Source organism: Moschus berezovskii, chromosome 7 (assembly GCF_049115385.1).
Source record: "Moschus berezovskii isolate FMDL1 chromosome 7, NW_MosBer_1.0, whole genome shotgun sequence".
Lineage (NCBI taxonomy): Eukaryota > Metazoa > Chordata > Mammalia > Artiodactyla > Moschidae > Moschus > Moschus berezovskii.
In genome coordinates this window covers 29,713,440-29,724,791 of record NC_142466.1, presented here as the reverse complement: position 1 = coordinate 29,724,791, position 11,352 = coordinate 29,713,440, and the positions used below count along the sequence as shown (strand labels likewise).

The 11,352-nt window shown below is 44.2% G+C and overlaps 1 pseudogene; it reads left to right on the top strand.

The window, feature by feature from the left end:
- The first annotated feature begins 8,741 nt into the window (after positions 1–8,741).
- LOC148777300 (small integral membrane protein 13 pseudogene) lies at positions 8,742–9,047 on the top strand (annotated as a pseudogene).
- Positions 9,048–11,352: the final 2,305 nt, after the last annotated feature.

Below are 11,352 nucleotides of genomic sequence, written 5' to 3'. Positions count from 1 at the left end.
GACCCCAGGACCCTCAGCTGTGAAAGTCACGATTCGGCGGGGATGCTTGCGAGCGCGCCTTCCCTCACACCTTTTCAGCCGAAAGGCCTGATTCCTCAGGTATCAGACTCGCCTGCCGTTCATCGCTCCTGGATGCACTCAGTTCTTGCCCTTGGGGAGCATTTGATCTAAAGGGGAAACTGACTTACAAGGGAACACCGGTGGCTAATCAGTCATCGGTGTCAGTGCCCAGGCCAAGCAGCAAGAGAGGAAGAAAGTCCTGGATGGCCTGGAGAGAGGGGAGAGGAGAAGGCAGGAGGACTGCCAAGAGGGAGTGATCTTTCATCATCAAACACAGCCCCCTTCTCCATCTCCTCCTTCTCCTCCGAGAGTCCGCTGCATTTACCAGTTTCACCCCTCCTCCCGGTGCCATGGTGGACTTTGCTTGCGCCTCCCTCCTTTCTCTCTCTCTAGTTAGGTACCCTCCCCTCCCACCCGCACCCCAACTCTATTTCCTCTAAGGTCTAACCGGGACCATCTTTTCCCTTTGCCACCCCCCTATGCCATAGCACAGACACTTCCACATATGGTTTTATCTCCATGCAGATGACTGTCGTGGCAGTAACAAGATTTTCTAAAACCATACATAAAAGGTAACAAAGTATACCATTTCACAGTGATCTTAAGAGAAATTAAATCCGGTGGTTGAATATCCTGAGTTTGGATATTTATCCATCCATCTATTCATCATCTTGTTCCTGCGTTTATTCCCCTCCCATTCCCTGGCAGTCTCATTTTTGAATGCCTGTACTTCCTGTGATATTCACCGAGAGCAGAGATTGTGGAAAAGTGCCCTATTGCCCCCTTTTTCTTCCATTACCGACAAAAGCCTCTGTAAGGAACCAGTTATACTCTGATAACTTTCTATCCTGAATTTCCTGTTTATTTCAACCACTTGATATTTTCAAGGACCACAGCCTCTCTCTTTCCACACCCAGTCCCATAGCACTGGTTGGAAATTTCACAGGCTGCTGCTGCTGCTGCTGCGGCTGCTGCTAAATCACTTCAGTAGTGTCCGACTCTGTGCGACCCCATAGACAGCAGCCCACCAGGCTCCCCCATCCCTGGGATTCTCCAGGCAGCTAGATCCACATAAAACCTTAGAGATTGTGTGGTCTGATCTCTTATTTCACAGGCATCAAAAATCTAGTTGAAGTTGTGCTGAGATCTCTTTCTACAGCATTGTGAAAAATTTCTGCCATATTTGCCTAGTTATCTTCGGTTCGGTTCGGTTCCTTCGCTCAGTCGTGTCCGACTCTATGCGACCCCGTGGACTGTAGCCTACCAGGCTTCTCCGTCCATGAGATTCTTACTTGGGCATTAATCATAAATAGCCATTTATTGTAATCTTTGCCTGTACACACTCTCAGCCTCAATTATCACTCTTTTACAGCTGATCCAAAGCATTGCTTCTACTTTTCTGCTAGAACTTTAAACTATTCATCCTTGAAATATCTTCTGTCTTTGCTACTCCATTCAGAAGACTAAACCTTCTACTTCTTGGGCATCATTATTCCCCAATCTATCCTTTGTGTCTTATTCCAAGACAGATATGTTCAGATGTGTGATTCGTTTATTCAACCATGCAGGAGCCATTATAAAAATCTCTTAGTTCACATGATTATATTATTTTCCAGAATCTCTGCTCTCAGTGAATATCACAGGAAGTACTGGCATTCAAAAAAATCTCTTACTTCACTGTAAAGCACACATAGTGTGCTTTCTATGAGTTATCTCTCACAATCCTCAGAGTGATCCTATGAAGTGAGTGGGAACGATTCTTGACTAATTTTATAGGTGAGAGAAAAAGGTCAAAGCAGTTAAATATCTTGACCAAGATCAACACAGCTATTTAAATGCTGGAACTGAGATTAAAACTTAGTCCATCTCTAATGTAAAGAGATATGATACAAATGAACTTACTTATAAGACAGAAAGAGACTCATAGACTTAAGAGAATGAATTTACAGTTGCCAGGGGAAGGGAAAGTTAGGGAGCTTGGGATGGATGTATACACATTGCTATATTTAAAACTGATAACCAACAAGGACCTACTGTGTAGCACAGAGAACTCTGACAACATTATGTGTCAGCCTGAATGGGAGAGGAGTTTGGGAGAGAATGGATACATGTGTATGTATGGTCAAGTCCTTTTGCTTTTCACCTGGAACTATCACAGCATTGTTAATGAGCTATACTGTAATACTAAATTAAAAGTTAACAAAAACACACCTCTAGTCCATATCCAGATATTGAATTCTTAACCATCATGCTATATTGACTTGTTTCATGTGATTTTTCAGTGTTTGTTTGCAAGTACTGATTTTCTTTCTATTACATATAATAGAGTCAAAATGTGACACTCTATGTAAAACCTAACACTATATAAATTCTAATTTAGAAAAATAGGAGAAAATCCTTGTGCCCTTGGGTTAGGCAGAGGTGTCTTAGATTCAACCTTTCATATATCAGATACTTCTTAAATATCTAAGCAAGTATTTTTACGTACTCAGATCTTCAAAAGTCACTTTTAGTAAAATGAAAGATAAGCTATAGATTGAGAGAAAGTATTTATGAAGCATGTAACTAATAAACGGCTTGTATGCAAGATAGAGTACTTGATGAACTCTGGACGGAGGTTCGTGACATTGTACAGGAGACAGGGACCAAGACCATCCCCATGGAAAAGAAATGCAAAAAAGCAAAATGGCTGTCTGAGGAGGCCTTACAATTAGCTGTGAAAAGAAGAGAAGCGAAAAGCAAAGGAGAAAAGGAAAGATATAAGCATCTGAATGCAGATTTCCAAAGAATAGCAAGGAGAGATAAGAAAGTCTTCCTCAGCGATCAATGCAAAGAAATAGAGGAAAACAACAGAATAGGAAAAACAAGAGATCTCTTCAAGAAAACCAGAGATTCCAAGGGAACATTTCATGCAAAGATGGGCTCAATAAAGGACAGAAATGGTATGGACCTAACAGAAGCAGAAGATATTAAGAAGAGGTGGCAAGAATACACAGAAGAACTGTACAAAAAAGATCTTCATGACCAAGATACTCACAATAACGTGATCACTGACCTAGAGCCAGACATCTTGGAATGTGAGGTCAAGTGGGCCTTAGAAAGCATCACTACGAACAAAGCTAGTGGAGGTGATGGAATTCCAATTGAGCTATTTCAAATCTTGAAAGATGATGCTGTGAAAGTGCTGCACTCAATATGCCAGCAAATTGGGAAAACTCAGCAATGGCCATAGGACTGGAAAAGGTCAGTCTTCATTCCAATCCCAAAGAAAGGCAATGCCAAAGAATGCTCAAACTACCACACAATTGCACTTATCTCACACGCTAGTAAAGTCATGCTCAAAATTCTCCAAGCCAGGCTTCAGCGATATGTGAACCATGAACTCCCAGATGTGCAAGCAGGTTTTAGAAAAGGCAGAGGCACCAGAGATCAAATTGCCAACATCCGCTGGATCATGGAGAAAGCAAGAGAGTTCCAGAAAAACATCTATTTCTGCTTCATTGACTATGCCAAAGTCTTTGTGTGGATCACAATAAACTGTGGAAAATTCTGAAAGAGATGGGAATACCAGACCACCTGACCTGCCTCTTGAGAAACCTGTATGCAGGTCAGGAAGCAACAGTCAGAACTGTACATGGAACAACAGACTGGTTCCAAATAAGAAAAGGAGTACGTCAAGGCTGTATATTGTCACCTTGCTTATTTAACTTATATGCAGAGTACATTATGAGGAATGCTGGGCTGGAAGAAGCACAAGCTGGAATCAAGATTGCCAGGAGAAATATCAATAACGTCAGATATGCAGATGACACCACCCTTATGGCAGAAAGTGAAGAGGAACTAAAAAGCTTGATGAAAATTAAAGGAGAGTGAAAATGTTGGCTTGACACTCAACATTCAGAAAACAAAGATCATGGCATCTGGTCCCATCACTTCATGGGAAATAGATGGGGAAACAGTGGAAAGTGTCAGACTTTATTTTTGGGGGATCCAAAACCACTGCGGATGCTGATTGCAGCCATGAAATTAAAAGATGCTTACTCCTTGGAAGGAAAATTATATCCAACCTAGAACCTAGATAGTATATTAAAAAGCAGAGACATCACTTTGCCAACTAAGGTCCCTCTAGTCAAGGCTATGGTTTTTCCCGTGGTCATGTATGGATGTGAGAGTTGGACTGTGAAGAAAGCTGATTGCCTAAGAATTGATGCTTTTGAACTGTGGTGCTGGAGAAGACTCTTGAGAGTCCATTGGACTGCAAGGAGATCCAACCAGTCCATCCTAAAGGAGATCAATCCTGGGTGTTCATTGGAAGGACTGATGCTAAAGCTGAAACTCCAATACTTTGGCCACCTGATGCGAAGAGGTGACTCATTGGAAAAGACCCCGATGCTGGGAAGGATTGGGGGCAGGAGGAGATGGGGATAACAGAGAATGAGATGGCTGGATGGCATCACCAACTCGATGGACATGAGTCTGAGTGAACTCTGGGAGTTGGTGATGGACAGGGAGGCCTGGCGTGCTGTGATTCATGGGGTCGCAGAGAGTCGGACACGACTGAGCAACTAAACTGAACTGACTGATGCAAGTATACAAAGACCCCTCAAAACTCAATAATAACAAGACAAACGACCTAATTAAAAAATGTCAAAGGATTTGAACGCACTTCACCAAAGAAGATACACCGATGACAACAACGTGAAAGCAGCTCAACATCATTAGTTATTCAGTTCAGTTCAGTCGCTCAGTCGTGTCCGACTCTTTCCGACCCCATGAACCACAGCACGCCAGGCCTCCCTGTCCATCACCAACTCCCGGAGCTCACTCAAACTCATGCCCATCGAGTCAGTGATGCCATCCAGCCATCTCGCCCTCTGTCGTCCCCTTCTCCTCCTGCCCCCAATTCCTCCCAGCATCAGAGTCTTTTCCAGTGAGTCAACTCGTCTCATGAGGTGGCCAAAGTATTGGAGTTTCAGCTTTAGCATCCAGTCCTTCCAATGAACACCCAGGACTGATCTCCTTTAGAATAGACTGGTTGGATCTCCTTGCATTACAAGGGACTCTCAAGAGTCTTCTCCAACACCACAGTTCAAAAGCATCAATCCTTCGGCGATCAGCTTTCTTCACAGTCCAACTCTCACATCCATACATGACCACGGGAAAAACCATAGCCTTGACTAGATGGACCTTTGTTGGCAAAGTAATGTCTCTGCTTTTTAATAAACTATCAAGGTTGGTCATAACTTTCCTTCCAAGGAGTAAGCGTCTTTTAATTTCATGGCTGCAATCAGCATCTGCAGTGAAATCTTACTGTAGACCAAAAAGTGAAACATTGGAAATTATACCATCTTCTTAAATGCAATCCTTAATATCCCCCAAATTTAAATATTCTCTGATTAATCTATCAATGGAAAGCAATTACAGTTAGAATCACAAGAAAAGTTTTTTATTGGAGAAAATAATCTTAAAGTCATACAGGAAAACAAATTTATAATAATAGCCAAAAAATTAAGAGGAATAGTGAGGAGGATATGCATTGCCAGACCATAAAGTATAAGATACTGTATTGGTATAGGAACAAACAAATTGAACAATGGAAGACAATCAAAATTCCAGGAATGGATTTCAACATATGTAGGAATTTAATGTTTGACAAAGCTGAAATTTCAGTTCCACAAGAAAAGGTTCACATACACCTGATTAATCCATCAAGAAGAAAATAAAATTGGAATGCTATCACATACCAGGTGTTGTTGTTGTATTGTTTAGTCACTAAGTCATATCCTCCTCTTTATGAGTCAATGGCCTGCAGCACACCAGGCTTCCCTGTCCTTCACCATCTCCCAGAGCTTGCTCAAACTCATGTCCATTAAGTTGATGATGCTTTTCAACCATCTCATCCTCTGTTATCCCCTTCTCCCCTTGCCCTCAATCTCTCCCAGCATCAGGGTCTTTTTCACTGAGTCAGCTCTTCACATCAGGTGGCCAAAGTATTGTGTCTTCAGCTTCAGCATCAGTCCTTCCAATGAAATTTCAGGGTTGATTTCCTTTAGGATTGACTGGTTTGATGTCCTTACTGTCGAAGGGACTCTCAAGAGTCTTCAGCACGACACTTCAAAAGCATCAATTCTTTGGCACTCCTTCTTCTTTATGGTCCAACTCTCACATTCACACGTGACTACTGGAAAAACCATAGCTTTGACTGTATGAACCTTTGTCAGCAAAGTGATGTCTCTGCTTTTTAACATGCTATATAGGCTTGTCATAGCTTTCCTTCCAAGAAGCAAGCGTCTTTTAATTTCATGGCTCCAGTCACCATCCGCAGTGATTTTGGAGCCCAAGAAAATAAGGTCAGTCACTGCTTCCACTTTTACCCCTTCTATTTGCCATAAAGTGGTGGGAACCAGATGCCATGATCTTAGTTTTAAGCCAACTTTTTGATTCTCCTATTTCACCAGAGGCTCTTCAGTTCCTTTTCACTTTCTGCCACTAGAATGGTATCATCTGCATGTCTGAAGTTGTTGCTATTTTTCATCCTTGTTTGCTCCCTTCTACTCTTACCTCACTTCTCCTTATCCACCATTATCTTCTCATTCCCATGCTTCCCTTTGTTCTCTTCCTATGAAATCACAGTGAGAAATGCAATGCTTCCTGCCATATCAGTAAACAAAAGATGTCATAGTCATCAGTGATTGCAGCCTTCTATTGTGAGCTCCTGAACCCTGAGGAAACACAGGGCTGAAAAGAATAGTTGCCATCTAGCAGCCATCAGACAGCAGCCACTTCCTATGCTGAGCCCAGAGAAAACTCAAGATAGGAAAATACAGGATATTGGCACCAGGTTGCTGAGGTGCATATCAAAAGAGTCATTTCAATGAGCTCAGATTCTTGCATCTTTCCATACATAGAAAAGCTCTAAATTCCTTAACTTGGCATATCTCATTTCTTTAATTAGCAGTAATATTTTGATGCTCCAAACTACCTGTCCTTTGATGCAAAATTCTTATATATCCTAGCTCCTGCCCTCGCCTCCTCAGAGAAGTTTCTTATAGAGATCTGAAAGCTGTCTCTAGGCTGCAGGCCTCATTTTGCCGCCAAATAAAACTTAACTCGCAACTCTCACATTGTGCATTTTAAAAATCAATACATGTAACGCCCAGAATAGAAAGAGAGCATGCTCAGGATTGGGATGATGCTAGGGTGGAAGACATGTTTCTGTCCCAGCTCATGTTTATGACTTATTGATGTTAGGTAGTTAGAATAGGAAAAAGGAGTCCAGAATGGCAGTAGCTAAAAGACAAGGAAGGGAAAAGCCGGAGAAAATAGAACAAAGGAAGGTCCGAGGACCAGAGTGAGGACCTCCGGTAGGACAAACGGCACTCCTGGCTAGCCCAGTTTACATAGGGCAGGTCCAGGGGGAGGAGAAAAAACAAAAAAAGAGGAGCCAAAGGGCAGGGGGAGGGGTGCTCTCTGTCTCTCCCGCGAGCTCTCTCTCTGTTCCAGCATCATTTGGGTCATCATGCCCTCATGCCTCAAGGATGTATTTTCCTTTATTTTCTAAATGAATCTGAGCTATAACACGGAGCTGTGACAATGGTCTGTCCAAGAGCTGTAACGCTGGCCCGTCCGAGAGCTATAATGCTGGTCTGTCACTTCAAATTTTTGTTGTGACAAGACAGAATCAAGGAAATTACACACTCCCCTGACACTTCCAAGAATATTAGGAGACATTCAGGCTTCAAAATGTTGAAGCTCCATTGTAGCACTTCTTGGATGGCCATGAAAACACATGCCTTTGGAAACTGGTCAACTTTTGAAACCTGGAAGAATCTGAAGTTGCTCCTGTCCTTTAGCTATCTCAGAGGAAATTCCTCCTAGGTCTTCAAAATGTTGTAAAATCTTCCAGTTGCCCCTCCTACAAAAGTGACAGTCCAGCGAGTAGGCAGTCAGGGAGAGAAGTAGCATTCAGGACCAAGATGCCAAGCTCCAACTGGTCATCGTGGACCCCTCAACAATGTACTCCTTCCTTGGAGAGAGCTTGGCTGTGGATCACCTCTGATGGCACCGTCTCCACACTTCTGAATTTGTATCTGTGGGAACTTTGGTTTTGCAAGATATTTCAGGGTCCCCCTAATTTCTTGTGACCATTTCCACATATTGTTTACTATTTTTCAATGAGAAACAAAACTATAGCATCTTTGGTTATCGAGTCACACATTCTGTTTTAGAATCACGATGAGACAGGCGGCGAGCGGTGGGGGCGCCGGGTGACGAGCTGCCGCAGCGGGAGGGGGCCTGGGGCGGAGAAGCGGTGCGGGCGCCGCGGGGAGACGTTACCTGCCGTCCGCGAGGCGGGCCACCGCGAGGGTCAGGCGGCCGCCGCACGCGCCGCTGCTCGCCCTCGGCCGGGCTCAGGGGCTCGCGGCGTCCGCCACGGAAGCACATCCGGCCGCCTCGTCCCCGGGTCCCCGGAGCGATGAGCGCGTAGGGGCGCCCCCACGCTCGGCCGGCCGCCCTGAGAGGGACCGCGCGGGCCGGGCGCGGGGCCGCCCCGCCTCCCGGGGGCGCTGCCGGCGGCTGGGGCCGGGGGCCGCCCGCAGCTCGTGCCGCCCCGGCCGCGCGGCCCTCCCGCCCGCGCGCGCGCGCGCGCCCGCCGCCGCCCCGCAGCCCCCAAGATATAGCCCAACGTGGGGCTGACCCTGCTGGTGTTCGTGGCCACGCTGCTGATGGTGCTGTAGCTGCTGGTGTGCGGTTGGTATTTTGTTTGGCATCTTTTTTTGTCAACATTCAAGTTTCTTCCGGAACTGGGGGGAGACACCGGATCCCAGGAGAGGAGATCGTGAGCCTTCAGGGTCTGAGACAGAAGAAGATGCTTCACCGTCTCCGCACAGGATCGGGTCCGCTCGCCAGAGGAGGGCCCCTGCCGATGAAGGCCACTGAGCCAGCCGGGCCTGTGACAGCGAATGACCAAGGGTTCTGGGAGTCTCTCTCTGTAATGATAGGGCTTTGCGGTTTGCTAAAGGAGTGAAGAACATTAATTCTTGGATTCTAAGTCCAGTTCAAAAAAAGATTTACATGTAAGCCATATGCAAATAAAGGGAATTTCAACCAAAAAAAAAAAAAAAAGAATCACGATGAATACAAACTACCTCCTGTGAAAGACCAACGATCAGTCAAGTGAAAACAAAACCGCATGTTTTTGCCTTAAATATTCTATGCATCTCATCTCAGATCCCTTTCCTTCCTCTAGTTATGTTGCCTGTTCTTGTTCTAGTCAAGCAAGGCTGTTTCTGGGTGAAACACTTGTTTAGATATTTGTTATGGTTTTCAAGACTTTGTTTTAGCTAACTGTGCTTTATCACAAACTTGTCTTTCAAAGCTCTTCTAAAGTGATTACGTACATTGAGATTTTTGTGAATTTCTTTTCCTAGAAAAATCAGAATTGTGAAATTTGTCTTTCTTCACCTCTCATGCCATTTAGCTGTGCTTATGTCCTTTCTACTCACAAAGTCTTTTCCTTCCTCAGCAGTAAAGCAGAGTGATGGAGAGAGCCAATGCTAAAGCCAGGCCATCTTGGTTTGGATCACTTTTACCCCCTACAAACCCAAGCAGCTGATTAGCTCTCTGAGTCTCAGTTCTCTGCTTATTCACATAAAAGGCTTAGGAGAGTGGCTAGCAACTCTCGATGTTCAGTGAATCTTAGCTGCTCTTGTGATTAATGTTTATCAATCTCTATCATCCCGACCCACTTCCCACTGGCTGCCATGATCCCTTGTGTGCTGTGAACTAATGAAGACTCAAGATGTTAGCGGTCCCCACTCTTCCTTCTAATTTTATTGAAGATTAGCCATTGTAGGTCTCTGGATACAGACACAATGAAGAAAAGGAGCTGGGACCTCTGCCTTCAAGATGCTCACATCTTGACCAGAAGAGGGCAAGGGCCTCTAGGGGTGTGATAAGAGCCATTAAATATAGTATGATGAGTTATAATAAAAGTCTGCAGAAAACTCTAGAAGGATTGAGTCATCCTTCTGGGAATGGAGATGGTAGTGAAAAGCCAGGGACATCCTTAGAGAGTAGCTGGGCTTGCAGAAGGTTAGCTGGAGAAAATTGTCCAGGTGGAGAGAATATTCTTGTCAAAGGCATGGAATGGTCCATTTTGGAAATGCAGGGAGAGGTCAGTGGGTTAAAGTGAGGATGAACTATGCTCAGTGCTTGGATGTAAGACCACAAATAACTGCTTAAAGGCAGAAAGCCCTTCTGGTGAGACCAGTCGAGACATAGTTTTTAAAGTCTTTAAGGGTGTTGCTGGTGGTCCAGTGCTTGGGAGTCCGCCTGCCAATATAGGGGACATGGGTTTGATCCCTGGGCAGGGAAGATCCCAGGTGCCCCCAAGGGCAACTGAGCCCCTGTGGCACAACCATTGAGCCTATGCTCCATAGAGCCTGTGTTCTGCAACAAAAGAAGCCACTGCAATGAGACATTCAAGCATGGCAACTAAAGAGTAACTGTTTGCCGCAAGTAGAGAAAGCCGTTCTGCAGCAACAAAAACCCAGTGGAGCCGGAAATTTAAAAAAAAAAAATTTTTTTTAATTTTCCTTAAGACATTATGTTTTGTTTTTTATTTAACTGGGACAGAGGGTAGTGTGACTACCGACAATTGATAAGTGAGTAACAGTACTAGGAGTGAGTCACAAAGAGGGGGTGGGGGTGGGGCAGGGCTAACGTTTATGGGGAATCAAGTATGTGTAGGCTGTGCACTAAATGATGCACTAATGTGTGGAAGGCAGACCAGAATTTTTTGAAGGAGAAAGCCAATTATGGTAACAATTAAAGTGAATAGAATAAAACAAGCTATTGTATATATTTTCATAGTATTTTCATATACATTATCTTATTACAGACTCAGTGTGGGTCAAAAATAATCCTCATTTTACAGGTAAGAAAAGCAAATCTCAGGTTAAATGTACCAAAGATCACGTAACCAGTGGAGGCAAAGGAAGGAGCTACAAGATTAGGGGGACTGTGCTCTAAATTGGAGATGACAAAAATAATTCATGGCAAGTCACTTGGTCTTAGGCTTCCAGTGTCAGAAGGATCCTGAGGCTTCATCTGGGATGAATGGTAAGAGTACTGTAATCAGCTAGCAATGTCTGTCATGAGATAGGGGGAAGGTGAGTTGCCATTCTTGTGTAAATATCATGATACCGTAAGTATGTGTCTTATTTGCTTGAGCATGAATGAAGTAGGCTTTAAGTCTAAGGTAGATGAGGGAGGTTAGACAAAGGTGAC